Source organism: Pelobates fuscus, chromosome 3 (assembly GCF_036172605.1).
Source record: "Pelobates fuscus isolate aPelFus1 chromosome 3, aPelFus1.pri, whole genome shotgun sequence".
In the NCBI taxonomy this organism is placed as follows: Eukaryota; Metazoa; Chordata; class Amphibia; order Anura; family Pelobatidae; genus Pelobates; species Pelobates fuscus.
Window position 1 is genome coordinate 199251082 of NC_086319.1, and position 13733 is coordinate 199264814.

The 13733-nt window shown below is 40.9% G+C and overlaps 1 protein-coding gene across 1 annotated transcript in view; it reads right to left on the reverse strand.

Moving 5' to 3' along the window:
* The window catches only part of SLC6A7 (solute carrier family 6 member 7), a 145629-nt gene that overhangs the window by 130680 nt on the left and 1216 nt on the right, over positions 1-13733 (reverse strand). The window lies entirely within an intron of this gene.

A 13733-nucleotide genomic window follows, 5' to 3' on the forward strand; every position in this document is an offset into this window, starting at 1 on the left:
GCGTGAAGAGGAAGAGTTGTGGTCACCATCACCACCAGAAACAGCCTTATCAGCATCGCTTGCTGGACCTGCGGCAACGCTGGAAGAGGATTGTGAGGAAGAGGAGTCAGAGGAGGAATGTGGCTTTGAGGAGGAGAGGGAAGACCAACCACAACAGGCATCCCAGGGTGCTCGTTGTCACCTATCTGGTACCCGTGGTGTTGTACGTGGCTGGGGGGAAGAACATACCTTCAGAGAGATCACTGAGGACGAGGAACAGGACATGAGTAGCTCGGCATCCAACCTTGTGCAAATGGGGTCTTTCATGCTGTAGTGCCTGTTGAGGGACCCTCGTATAAAAAGGCTGAAGGAGAACGAGCTGTACTGGGTGTCCACGCTACTAGACCCCCGGTATAAGCAGAAAGTGCCTGAAATGTTACCGAATTACGGCAAGTCGGAAAGGATGCAGCAGTTCCAAAATCTATTAAAAAGTATGTTTTACACAGCGTATAAGGTTGATGTCACAGCACAACGGGAATCTAACAGGGGAAGAGGTGAAAGTAATCCTCCTCCTCCCACGATCACGCCGGCAAGGACAGGATGCTTTACAGATGTGTTGTTGATGGAGGACATGCAGAGCTTTTTAAGTCCTACGCATCGCCACAGCCCTTCACCCTCAGAGAACGACTCGACCGACAGGTAGCAGACTACCTCGCCTTAACTGCATACATCAAAACTCTGAGCAGCGATGAACCCCTTGACTACTGGGTGTGCAGGCTTGACCTGTGGCCTGAGCTATCCCAATTTGCGATAGAACTTCTGGCCTGCCCCGCTTCAAGTGTCCTGTCAGAAAGGACCTTCAGTGCAGCAGGAGGTATTGTCACTGACAAGAGAAGTCGCCTAGGTCAAAAAAGTCTAGATTACCTCACCTTTATTAAGATGAATGAGGGATGGATCCCGAAGGGACTGACAGTGGGTGATACATTCAACTAAAAATGGCCTGATGATGGGGACTACTTAACACACCACTCCTATCTGGTGGCACATTAGATTGCACGCGCAGTGCCCCAAATTTGAAGTAGGAGGACCGACCAAGCATCTTTTTCCATCTCCCGCTTCCTAAAATCGATGCCTTATATACACGTCCCCTGATAGGGGACGTAACAGGGATTAAACTGATAGGAATAGTACTACTTAACACACTACTCCTATCTGGTGGCACATTAGATTGCACGCGCAGTGCCCCAAATTTGAAGTAGGAGGACTGACCAAGCATCTTTTTCCATCTCCCGCTTCCTGGGTGGAGGAAGAGAGACCTTCAATGACATCAGTGAGGACAAGGAACGGGACATGGCTAGCTTGGTATCCAACCTTGTGCAAATGGGGAGTTTGCGGTTGTGCAAATGGACTGTTTGCGGTTGTTTGCGGTGCGTTAAACTGGGAGTTTGGTCTGTCACTGTGAAGCGAGCGTAACCCTTACACTACCTGATCGATACAACATCATACCTGATGTTTTTAATCATGTTATTCCAAACAATTTAGGAATGTTAGGTGATTTATGCCCTTTATGAACTAAAACCAGACTCTGCATCAACTATGTAATTTTCCATGGGAGTTTTGCCATGGATCCCCCTCCGGCATGCCACAGTCCAGGTGTTAGTCCCCTTGAAACAACTTTTCCATCACTATTGTGGCCAGAAAGAGTCCCTGTGGGTTTAAAAATTTGCCTACCCATTGAAGTCTATGGCGGTTCGCCCGGTTCGCCCGTTCGCGAACATTTGCAGAAGTTCGCGTTCGCCGTTCGCGAACCGAAAATGTTATGTTCGCGACATCACTATTGCTCTGTAAAATAAGCATGGTGTTTGCTTGGAGTCTTAATGAAATGCTACTTCTACACTGCACATACAGAGATAATTAATGATGCTGCCAAATATATAACTCCATAGGGTTTTAATGGTTTGATGCATGAAGTAACCCTTCCATTGCTTCCGTCAGTCTCATATTCCTGACCGATTGCTACTCCCATACTCCCATTAACCTACAAAGACCTCAGTAATTCCACACCTCACTATATTTCCTATTACGTCAACAAATACGCTTTGGGTGACACTGCTCTCATAATTGCCCTCCTCACTTCCCTTGCTTGTTCATACTGTCAATTCTTTCATACACCTCTTTTACTAACTTATTTTGACAGTGGCATCTTATCCATCCTTACCTCATGTAACATGCTATTCTTTCTCTTGTGTGTCTATACCCCTCCCTCATAGGTTCTAAGTTTTAAATTCTAAATTTTATCAAGGTCAACATCCACCTATTGTCAATTACTTGTTGTCAGTTTTTTGCATTCTATCACTTCAACCCGCTATGGAATATGTTGGAGTTTTATAAATGATAATAATAATCATTATAACTGAGAGAGAATTTAATTTACACTAATGGATAGACAATAGACACTTGCACCATCAAGAGAGCAACAGTCTAAGATTGAGCACATACGTATGTGACTGGGTGCAGTATGTATTTACTAAGAAAGAGACAAACCCATTGTACAGCGCTACGGAATTTGTTGGCGCTGTATAAATAATAAAATAATAATAATAATAATAATAATGTGAGATATCTTCTCTATTGGTCCATTGTCCAGCCTGTTCAATGCTTTCACATGCATTAACTCTATGCATAACCGCACAGTTTTCAAAATAACAGACTGAGCCATAAAAAACGTAATTTTATTTTTAGTCTATTTACATTCCTTGGTTGAAAATTGCCTCCTAGGGTTCTTACATTATGGTGTACATCCTACTTTACATTTTGGTGAAAAGAACTAGTAACAGAAATCTTAATTCCTTGATGAACAGCATCAAACCATTAATCTGGTTCAATGCTGCAATAAGTTTTAGCGTTACCCTTTACCACAGTCTTCGTAATCACAATGGGGCCTTCAAGCTACAAGTGATTAATGATTTATTTTTTCACAGCGGGAGACAAATGCCATACTGGGATCTCTCCTTTCCCTTTGTCTGTTATTGCATGTACAAAAAGCACAATACAGAGGCAAAGTCAATAAATAAAATGAAGATATCTTATTTAGGTCATAGTGACGAGCATCCTATCTTTAAGCCTGCTTCATGCTGTGAAATGTTTAAGTTCTACATTTCACCACAGTTCTTATATACACAGTCAAGCCCTTGAATCACATAATGAGCGGACACGTTGACTTTACTCAATAGTTCTGTGGAGAATGAACACAGTGTCAGGTTGAGACCAATGATCCTAGCCATACCCAGCATTTAAAATATACATTGTACTCGAATCCTTAAACACCATCTATGACAATGTGCGACACCTAGAAAATGATCTGGTTTAAAGAAATACTGAACTGTCTTAGCAGCACTCTTTGCCTGGTTTGGCCAGGAGGCTTCCAGTCAGTGTGGTGTGCATTCATGCAAACTTAACATGCCACTTCTCTTTGAGGTTCTGGGCCCTTCCTGAGCGGGATCTCTTATTTTCGATGATGCCAGTGGCATTACGGCATACACCTTTGTGCCCGTCTTGATTGTCATAACAACCAATGTTGGGTGATATGGGTATTTGCAGGTAATACTGCCCATATGTCAAAATCAGATATTGCATGCTCCATGGAAGTAAGATAATTCACACATAGATCTAACTTCTCATAATTCAAAAAGTACATTTCTATAAGGTTTAGAGTTATTTCCCATATCCACAGCAATATATTCTCACTTGAACATTCAGCATATGTGATCTTGTAGAGGACCTCTGCTCCTGTTGTAGAGAATCATTTCCACAATGGTTCAGCAATGTTTATTCACAAAATAGCTTACATGATGGGAAAACTTAATATGTAGTAGTAGTAGTAGTAATAATAATAATAATAATAATAATAGATAAAAACATTAAATTGCATTGTTATTTTTTTATATAAATCTTTGTCACTTAAAAAGGTTCCAATTACATCTGAACTCTACAACCCTCCATAGAGCTAGAGGTATATTTTGCAGGATTTGACTGCCGGTCCTGCTTTATTCACTCCTAGTTTTTTGTAGGTTTTTATTAAGCCCACAACTAAAATATATAAATTAAGTAATACCCTTTCTTTCAATCAACTGTAGGTTATTAGGACACCTCAAAGTCCTCATAGAAATATAAAAACCATAATATCTACAGTAGAAAAAAACATAGAAACAAATAATGACCACATAGGGTAGTATTGTTTATATAGCAGTAAGTTCTATAAATAATTATTGCAGTCACAAACAGTTTTTGATTGTAGGTATATCATATACTCTCATTGTCTTCAACACATATGGAAGGGCATGCAGGGAAAGAAGTAAAAATAATAATAGTGCAAGATTGCTGAATAGATTGTTGCACTTTAATAAAAAAAGATGGTATGCACATCACAAGGTATGGCTGAAGTTCCACGTTAATAGAAGTCACAGATTGATGGAAATACCTGTTGACCTTCTAAGGTTGAGCAAAAACTTTCCTCCCCTTTAGGATGCGACTACATATCATTTATTAAAAATAAAAATGCAAATAAACAACACAAATGGAGTAAAGTGAAATCAAAGTCCTATACAATGCCCAGCTAAAAGGTTTGGACCGACCTTCCTCTGGGGTAAATACAAGTTACTTGTCCAGGAGGTGAAAGGGGGTGAAATTTCTGTTCCCAGTACCTTTTAGTTCGTTTCTTGATACATAGCATTTTATTTTATTTTTTGGTAATTTACCTTGACTTTGTTCTTAACCCTGAGTGACAGTTTTTAATTTTCTACACTTCTTTAGTTTAGGGAATACACTACAGAGGTTTATTTATTAAACTGTGAAATACGGTGAATTAAAATATTAATTGTAAACTATTACAAAAGTAATTGATTTGATAAAATTCTCCAATTCAGCCCAGGAACAGCTTAGCTATTTGAACCTATATTTTGCAATTCAGATTGTAATTCATTACAGTTTGTGTTTTTAGTGAATGAACCCCATGTGTATTTGTATATGTTGCCTATGATGCAGACAGGGATCTGACTGAGAGAGCCTGATGCTGGGTCCATTCAGTGAGCTCTCAGAAGAATAGTCCAATCTCCCCAAACTGTAGTGCAATCCCTCTACACAGCAGAATCAAACAGTAAGTAGTTTTTTTGTTTGTTTGTTTGTTTGTTTGTTTGTTTGTTTGTTTTTTACTGCATTTTCCCCTTCCAATTCATTTTTTTAACTCTTATGTCACTCCTTGTGATTTACATAATGTTATATCATATCCTATGATATCACGTATATATAATTAATTATACAAATTAGCATGGCCAGTATTTTATTACAAGAGAAGTGGCAACTCTAATTCGGTCAGGTGTACAATACTTGGGATTAATTTGGGAAAGTGCAATAGATCGATAAATCAGGAAGTGGGGTTTACTTAGGAATGGGTAAAATCAAAGTGGCGCCTAACTCACCATCTTAAAACTTTACCAGCTGCCACTGTTATTAAATAATAATAGTCTTTAATCTGTAAATTTCATGGGGCATACACAACCTCGTCAAATGTCTGTATGCCCCTTTTTTATGATATCAACTATAAAGAACCTCTATTTCCATATTATAAATTATTGAACCAACCACTTTACATAAAAATATGAAGCCTAAGACTAAAAGTGCCATAGCTTGAGATTTTACATATTTAAGTCGAGTGCATCTGCGCTTGTCTTTGTTTAGACCCACGAGAAGCCTGTGAATTACTACCAGACAATAAACAGGAATCACTAACCCTGTGCTGTTTTCAAGTTGTGTTTTCCTTGTTTATGTGAAAGCAGTCTTCCTGGTTGCTATGGTAACCATGTCCAATAACAGAAATTGCTTTTTTTTGTTTGTTTTGTTTTTTAAAAAAACATGGGTAATATACTATCAAAGTCATGAATGGCAGCTAGAAATAAATGATTCACTGAGATTTCAATAGTATTACAATTAGCAATCCTAATGCATAATTCATTAACTTAACCTTGAATATTGCTATTTTTTAGCCCACTATTTCTATAAAAAAAAACACATGGGGATAAATAAGGACAGAATATTTAACTAAAGGCATCTAGTCTAATGGGATGAGGTGCACATTACCCTAAAACAGAAAATGCTCCAAGACGTTGACGTTTATGTGTCTCTAGTATAAAGGATGATTAGTAATGAAAAGAGACAAGATATCCCTTGCTGCATATGAAAGGAAAGCTAATATATACAAACAGCTAGTTATTATTCATAGAAATATGAAGGGTACTAAAGGTAAGAGGGGGTGCAAGGAGGAAAGAATATGAGCACTATGAAGGTAGCAGAATACTAATATATTACAGACTGGACATTAACAGGGTTATTCGCTAAAGAGGGATTTTTAGACTTGGAGTTTTGTTAGAAATTGGGCTGATCGGGTGTCCGAGCTCAAATGTACTTGAATCACGAACCAACCAAAACAAAGCATGTTCGTTTTGATTTGTAACCAAAAGAAGAGGTGATTTATGGGGAAAAAAGATGATTGATGCCTAAGGGACTGTCACTCAATGTTTATTTTATTTACAGATCAAGTGAGAAGTGACCAATGGGGGGGGGGGGGGGGGAGGAGGCGGAGGAAGGAGGAGCAATATATTTGAATCTATATTTCAATATTTATAATATATTTGTTATATATATATTTTATTTTTTTATTTTTATTTTTTTTAAATGCTGAAACTCTTTTTCCTTCTATTGGTTACTTTTTCTCACTTCACCTGTGAACCAAATGTCAAGACAATACTCCTATCAGTGTACTGCAAAATATATACATAATATTTCTTTTTTTTAAATCTGATTTTTATGTTACTGAAAAGTCTGCCAAGCTGAACTAACATATACATAAAAAATGTGTCTGTCATCCCCAAAATATTTTCAGAAAAATTTGTTTAGTGGAACCAATTTTTTCTTGATGTCACAATCTAGTGATTTTCTTGTGATAGCAAGATAATGAAATAATTCCCAATACACTCCACTAATAGGGAGAGCAAAATGAAGGAGTACAGTGAGGAAAAGTTAGCTTAGAAAGAAACCTAGCTTTTATTGCGATCTAATGTTAAAAAAGAAATAGACCAAAAATAGCTCAATATTAAGGGTGTAAGCCTAATTGGGTCTAGTGAATTAAGGAAAAAGGTTGAGTCCAACAGTTACTTTTACTGCTGTATAGAAAGCCACCTCATTATATCCACCGCTGGGCAGGTAAGTATTACTGTGGGGTCAACCAGAGGAAACTCCCCTATATAATATCCCACCTACTAGAGAAAGGTACAGTGTCTCAATGGGAAAATCCACAAGAAAAAAAATCTAAAAGGAGTCCCCCATCTGTAAAGAAAGAGAGAATCCAGCATGCAAGCGAGAAACACCTCATAAGGAGTAAAGTGGAAAGAAGAGAGAACAGATCCCTAAGTGTACCAAGGGAGGACTAAGGGTACACACAGAACATAACTGTTCTAAACTATCGACCACATAGAGTCTCTCAATCATGAGGAGCCAGACATATTGGGATTCAGGGGATAAGTGAAAGAGCAAAAATAATTGCTATCCCTGTTTACCTCGGCACCATGTGAAGCTAGTACCAACCTGCAGCAAAAATCCCTGTAGACTACAAATAATATACTTAAATCAAAATCTGCATTGTGCTACCTAAGTGGTAAAAAATATAGTGACAAATGAAAGAAAGTGCGCCGGGAGTTTCTTTCCTTTTGTCACTCTATATTTTTACCACTTAGGTAGCATAATGCACATATGATTTAAGTACAATATTTGTAGTCTATAGGGATTTTTGGTGTCAAAGATGTCAAAGTTTAACCCCTTAAGGACACATGACATGTGTGACATGTCATAATTCCCTTTTATTCCAGAAGTTTGGTCCTCAAGGGGTTAATCCAGGCTTTCAAACAGAAAAACTGTGACTGAATGTCCTGCTTCTTACTCCAAATCCTATGCACTTTCACGGTTACAATATGGTACAGTGAGGGGGGAAAGTATTTGATCCCCTGCTAATTTTGAATGTTTGCCCACTGACAAAGAAATGATCAGTCTATAATTTTTATGGTAGGTGTATTTTAACAGTGAAAGACAGAATAACAACAAAAAAATCCAGAAAAACACATGTCAAACAAGTTATAAATTGATTTGCATGTCAATGAGTGAAATAAGTATTTGACCCCTTTGACTTAGTACTTGGTGGCAAGACCCTTGTTGGCAATCACAGAGGTCAGACATTTCTTGTAGTTGGTCACCAGGTTTGCACACATCTCAGGAGGGATTTTGTCTCACTCCTCTTTGCAGATCCTCTCCAAGTCATTAAGGTTTTGAGGCTGACGTTTGGCAACTCGAATCTTCAGCTCCCTCCACAGATTTTCTATGGGATTAAGGTCTGGAGACTGGTTAGGCCACTCCAGAACCTTAACGTGCTTTTTCTTGAGCCACTCCTTTGTTGCCTTGGCTTTGTGTTTAAGGTCATTGTCATGCTGGAATACCCATCCACAACCCATTTTCAATGCCCTGGCTGAGGGAAGGAGGTTCTCACCCAAGATTTGACGGTACATGGCCCAGTCCATCATCCCTTTGATGTGTTGCAGTTGTCCTGTCCCCTTAGCAGAACCCCCCCCCCCCAAAGCATGATGTGTCCCCCTCCATGTTTGATGGTGGGGATTGTGTTCTTGGGGTCATAGGCAGCATTCCTCCACCTCCAAACACGACGAGTTGAGTTGATGCTAAAGAGCTCGATATTGGTCTCATCTGACCACAACACTTTCACCCAGTTCTCCTCTGAATCATTCAGATGTTCATTGGCAAACTTCAGACAGACCTGTACACGTGCTTTTTTGAGCAGGGCGACCTTGCGGGCACTGCAAGTTTCAGTCCTTCACGGCGTAGTGTGTTACCAATTGTTTTCTTGGTGACCATGGTCCCAGCTGCCTTGAGATCATTAACAAGATCCTCCCATGTAGTTCAGGGCTGATTCCTCACTGTTCTAATGATCATTGAAACTTCACGAGGTGAGATCTTGCATGGAGCACCAGACCGAGGGCGACTTACAGTTATTTTGTGAATAATCGCACCAACTGTTGTCACCTTCTCACCAAGCTGCTTGGCGATAATCTTGTAGCCCATTCCAGCCTTGTGTAGGTCTACAATCTTGTCCCTGACATCCTTGGGCAGCTCGTTGATCTTGGCCATGGTAGAGAGTTTGGAATCTGATTGATTGCTTCTGTGGACAGATGTCTTTTATACAGATAACAAGGTGAGATTAGGAGCACTCCCTTTAGAAGAGTGCTCCTAATATCAGCTCATTACCTGTATAAAAGACACATGGGAGCCAAAAATCTTGCTGATTGATAGGGGATCAAATACTTATTTCACTCATTGACATGCAAATCAATTTATAACTTTTTTGACATGCGTTTTTCTGGATTTTTTTGTTATTCTGTCTCTCGCTGTTAAAATACCCCTACCATTAAAATTATAGACTGATCATTTCTTTGTCAGTGGGCAAACGTTCAAGATTAACAGGGAATCAAATACTTTTCCCCCTCACTGTAGGTGCTGACAGGGTGCAATTCATAAACCCAGTAAACCAGGCAGAAATATTTTTGCCTTCATGTTCTTTAGACTCATTGAAGCATATATTCACAGATGTTATTCCTGTCTGATAGTGCCCATTAATTGCATGGTAACATAGATTTGGATCTAGAAAATTAACTATGATTATATGAGGGTCATGTCAGGTGAACAATTGCGTTCCTTTTAGGGACAAGTTGGTCACATTTGTTCATTGTATGTACTGAATGGCTGATAGCATGTCGCTAGGGTTATTCATTAGAACATTTTTTGCAGGCTTGAAAGGCATCCCTAAATTACATGATTAAAAATCACTGGTGAAGAATCTGATTTCATAAGAATCCAACAAGACAACAGAAGCTTCAAAAAGGGGAGATGAGGGCTAGTATATCAGTGGGAGATGCTTTGAAGTTAAGAGAGGCAGGAAGAGAACCAAAATGGCTATGGGTAAGACAAAACAGATGTGGGTTGGGAGAGCATAACTGAGAGACAATCGGAGGGAGAGAGGGGATACTATGATCATACCAATCCCTAATAGTTCTGGTGAATACCCTGACACCTGCAATGAATACCCACTTCTCTCTTCCTTCTGTAATGCATGTAACGGCCTGTGGGTACTCCAGCTGAGTACCATGTTATGTTTTGGCTTCCTATGCTATTTTCGGACCATCTTGTATCACCTTGCTGAGCTGAAGTATTTGGTGCAATTAGGAGCACAACATTTATCTCAAAGTACTCTGAGCAGTATCCAGAGGTAAAATGTAATGAATGATTATAGTAGTGATTATAGCCTGTGCCACACCATGAGTTGAGACTAAACAGAATGGACTTAATTGCAGCTATGCAGAGGTATTTATATCCACAAAGAGCCATGTGCATACAATAGTGTAATTGTCAGGATCGGGACAGGGATCCAACACGCAGAGTACAGACAGTAGAAAGGTACGTATACCGGACCTTAGAATGGTCGGACTAACGTACGGAGATATAGAGAATGGTCAAAGACAAGCCGAGGTCGAGGGAACGAGAAGACAGGTAAGCGAGGAACAAGCCGGGTCAAAGGGTAATAGAGATAAGCAGAGTAATACAAACAAGCCGGGTCGGAACCAAAAGGAATACTGGAATACAAGAGCGCTGGGTGACTAGACAGGCTAGAACCACGACAGGGCAATGAGCAAATGGAAGAAGCACTGTTAAATACCCTGGCTCAGGAGAGTAGACACGCCTCCGACGAGTCCTGATTAGTCTCCAGACAATTGAGTGACAGGTCGGTCCGGGTTGGCGTCATGACGTCGACTGCTGGGCGTCGTGTTACAAAAGGAAGTGGATCCCTCGCGGCCGGCGTGTAAATGACCGGGAGGACCGCGAGGAACGGATGAAACAGCCCTTCTGGACGGATAAACTTCTAAGTCTCTACCTCTCTCAGGGGTAGAGACCTCAGGTACCCTGACAGTAATTAAAAGTACATACAGTTCCCCATCAAGTCCTCTTCCCATAACTCCTTTTTTTCTTGCTAAAAACAACCTACAGCCCCTCCAAAACAAACAAATACCCAGTTCATTGTGTCCATATCATTCAAACAACATGAAACAACAAACGCCCTTTCAAAATATCCATGCAAGCGAGAGGAACCCCTACCCTGCAACCCTGCAACCCATGACAGTGAAAGTACTAGCTGTTAAATTTAAGAAGAAGCTTTAGTAATGAAAGTTAAAGGAAAACTTCAAAAAACGCCTTTAGCTTGCTGAAATGTTGTATGTGTGAAGAGTGTGTCCTCTTTTTTCATTTTACAAAAAGTGCAGATTTCAATAAAATTAGATTTAGTCTTAGATAAAATAGATTTTCTGAGGGGCGGGGCCTGGCCAGCATGGCAGACAGACGTGCTCAGCATGTGCACTCCACATAATCCTCAATTATTCTGTTTCTAATGAGGATTAGCATTCACCAACCTCATCCCAGCGACTTGTTTTACCTAATCCAGCACACAAGGGAGCTACTCTGTGCAAATGTTAAGCCCCACTCTAACCTGTGGCACAAAACTCTGTCTGCGGCCTACACAGCCTGGTGTGCTCCATTGAGAGGAGAAATGGACGATCTCCTGGTCTAGAGCTACTGGTGTTTTTTTTTTTACCTCTACAGCAGTCACCCAATTCCCCCACCCCCCACCCCCCTAACCCCTATTTAGACCAGTGGGGGATATCTCGGTACCCACCAACAACAAAACAACAGCAGAGAGATCAGTAAGAAGATGGGAAGCTAAATTCCAGACAGCCTATGAAGCAGTTTGTGCAGTATCCTGGCTCCAGATTTATAATATTATTTATAATAATAAGCTCAACTCACCATGCCCACTGCAGTTTTGAAGTCCTAGCATATCGCTCCCCCCGGGTCGAGAGCCAAAATGGGCATTTTATGCATCGGCTGTCCACAACCTCAAGGGACTACCTATGGACCAAGCTACACACTATGGAGGGTTAATTGGGCTTTCAGCACTGGCTCGTATGCTGACTTGGGCTTGGAAGGCGGAGAAGCGGGGTGCTGATCTTCACAGACTGGTGTGTCCCATCCTGCAGGCATGGTACAGAGGCAGCATTACTCAGCATTTCCTGAGTGGGAGCTCCCAGATGAGGCCTAACTGTGGCACTGGCTAAACGCTTGACAATACTTCTCTATTTTTAGAGATGTTAGCCTCATGTTAGCTTAACATGGTCAGTCTCTTACTGTTGTTGCATACACAGAACCCAGGTGCACTGGCGTACATATAGTGGTAGCAGGGTTCGCAGCTGCCACCGGGCCTGTCACTCCAGGGCAAACTGAATCCATTGCTGACTAAGATAATTTTTTTTGGTTTGGCTATTTTGAGCTTAAGAATCTTTGTTTTATGCAATTTTTCCTACGCTTGACCAGCTTTGACCAAAGGAGGATCTTAAGTCAGCTCCATTTCCTGTGGTCAAATAAATTTTCCCTGAATACTCACACCTCCGTGTTCTCACTTTGCTTCATTCGCTATTCAATCATCCTGTCACATAAACTAGGGCGCATGAAAAAAATTCACAGAATTTTGGAATAACAGAATAAGTTGTTTGTCCATTCGTCTTCCGATTCGATTCGTCCAATGGTAGGATGCTATCTACTAGGGAGTTGTCTACTAAAATTTGAAAGACCAAAATTGGTCTTTCAGCCTACTTTACTAATACTAAGTAAAATTTAAAATAATACAACATAAATAAGGGAGATTAAATTAATTGTAAAAAAAATCTAATAAAACACCTATTAAGATAAGTGTCCCTGTCGAGCCCTGACCCTTACCCTGTGAGTGGGAAATATTCAACTAAACGGGGGACCTAGGGTCCCCCTCTGCCCCCCACCCATTAGTGGCTAGTGAGGGCCCTAAGTGACAAAAGTGAGGGCGACCAATGAGCAGTGGGTAGGGACCCTAAGTTACAAAGAACCTACTGCCTGAACCTACTGCCTTACACCCGGCCTCCACGCATATGTGGTGGTTGGGGGCCTTCAGTAACAAAAAAGAGGGGCCTATTGCCCCTCCCAGCCACTAAAGGCCCATATGCACCACTCATGAGTGGGGGCCAGGTGGGTGGCAGTAGGTCCCCGCCTTTTGTCACTTAGGGTGCCCACCTGCTGCTTATGGGTGCGGCCCAGGGGGGAGTCAGTAGTTGTCCTTCCCCTTTTGTCAATTAGGGGCCCCCAGCACTGCTCATGTTTGGGGGTCAGGAGGGACCCTAGGTTAAGTTGACTAGCCACCACTCGTTGGGCACGGTTGGGCACTGGGGGAGGACATTATGTTATTATATTATGTTATTTTAATAGATTCCCCACCATAGACTTGTGTGGACAGATGACGTGTCCCGCAGAGTCTTCATCTGCCCAGACAAAAATGGCAGCCCCTAAAACCTAGGTCCTGGCATGAAATAAAGATTAAAACATTGTTTTAAATAGGGGGCCTAGTGGTATTTGGAGGTGACTAGGAGGACAATAAAATGTAGTGGTCAGGAGGGAGTTAAAAAAAAATGGACGCAGCCATGACAGTGCCGTTCGAAATTGCATGACAGGTTAAATGCTGGAATGATTATTTTTAATTGCAAATTGTTATCAATCAAGAGTAAGGGACT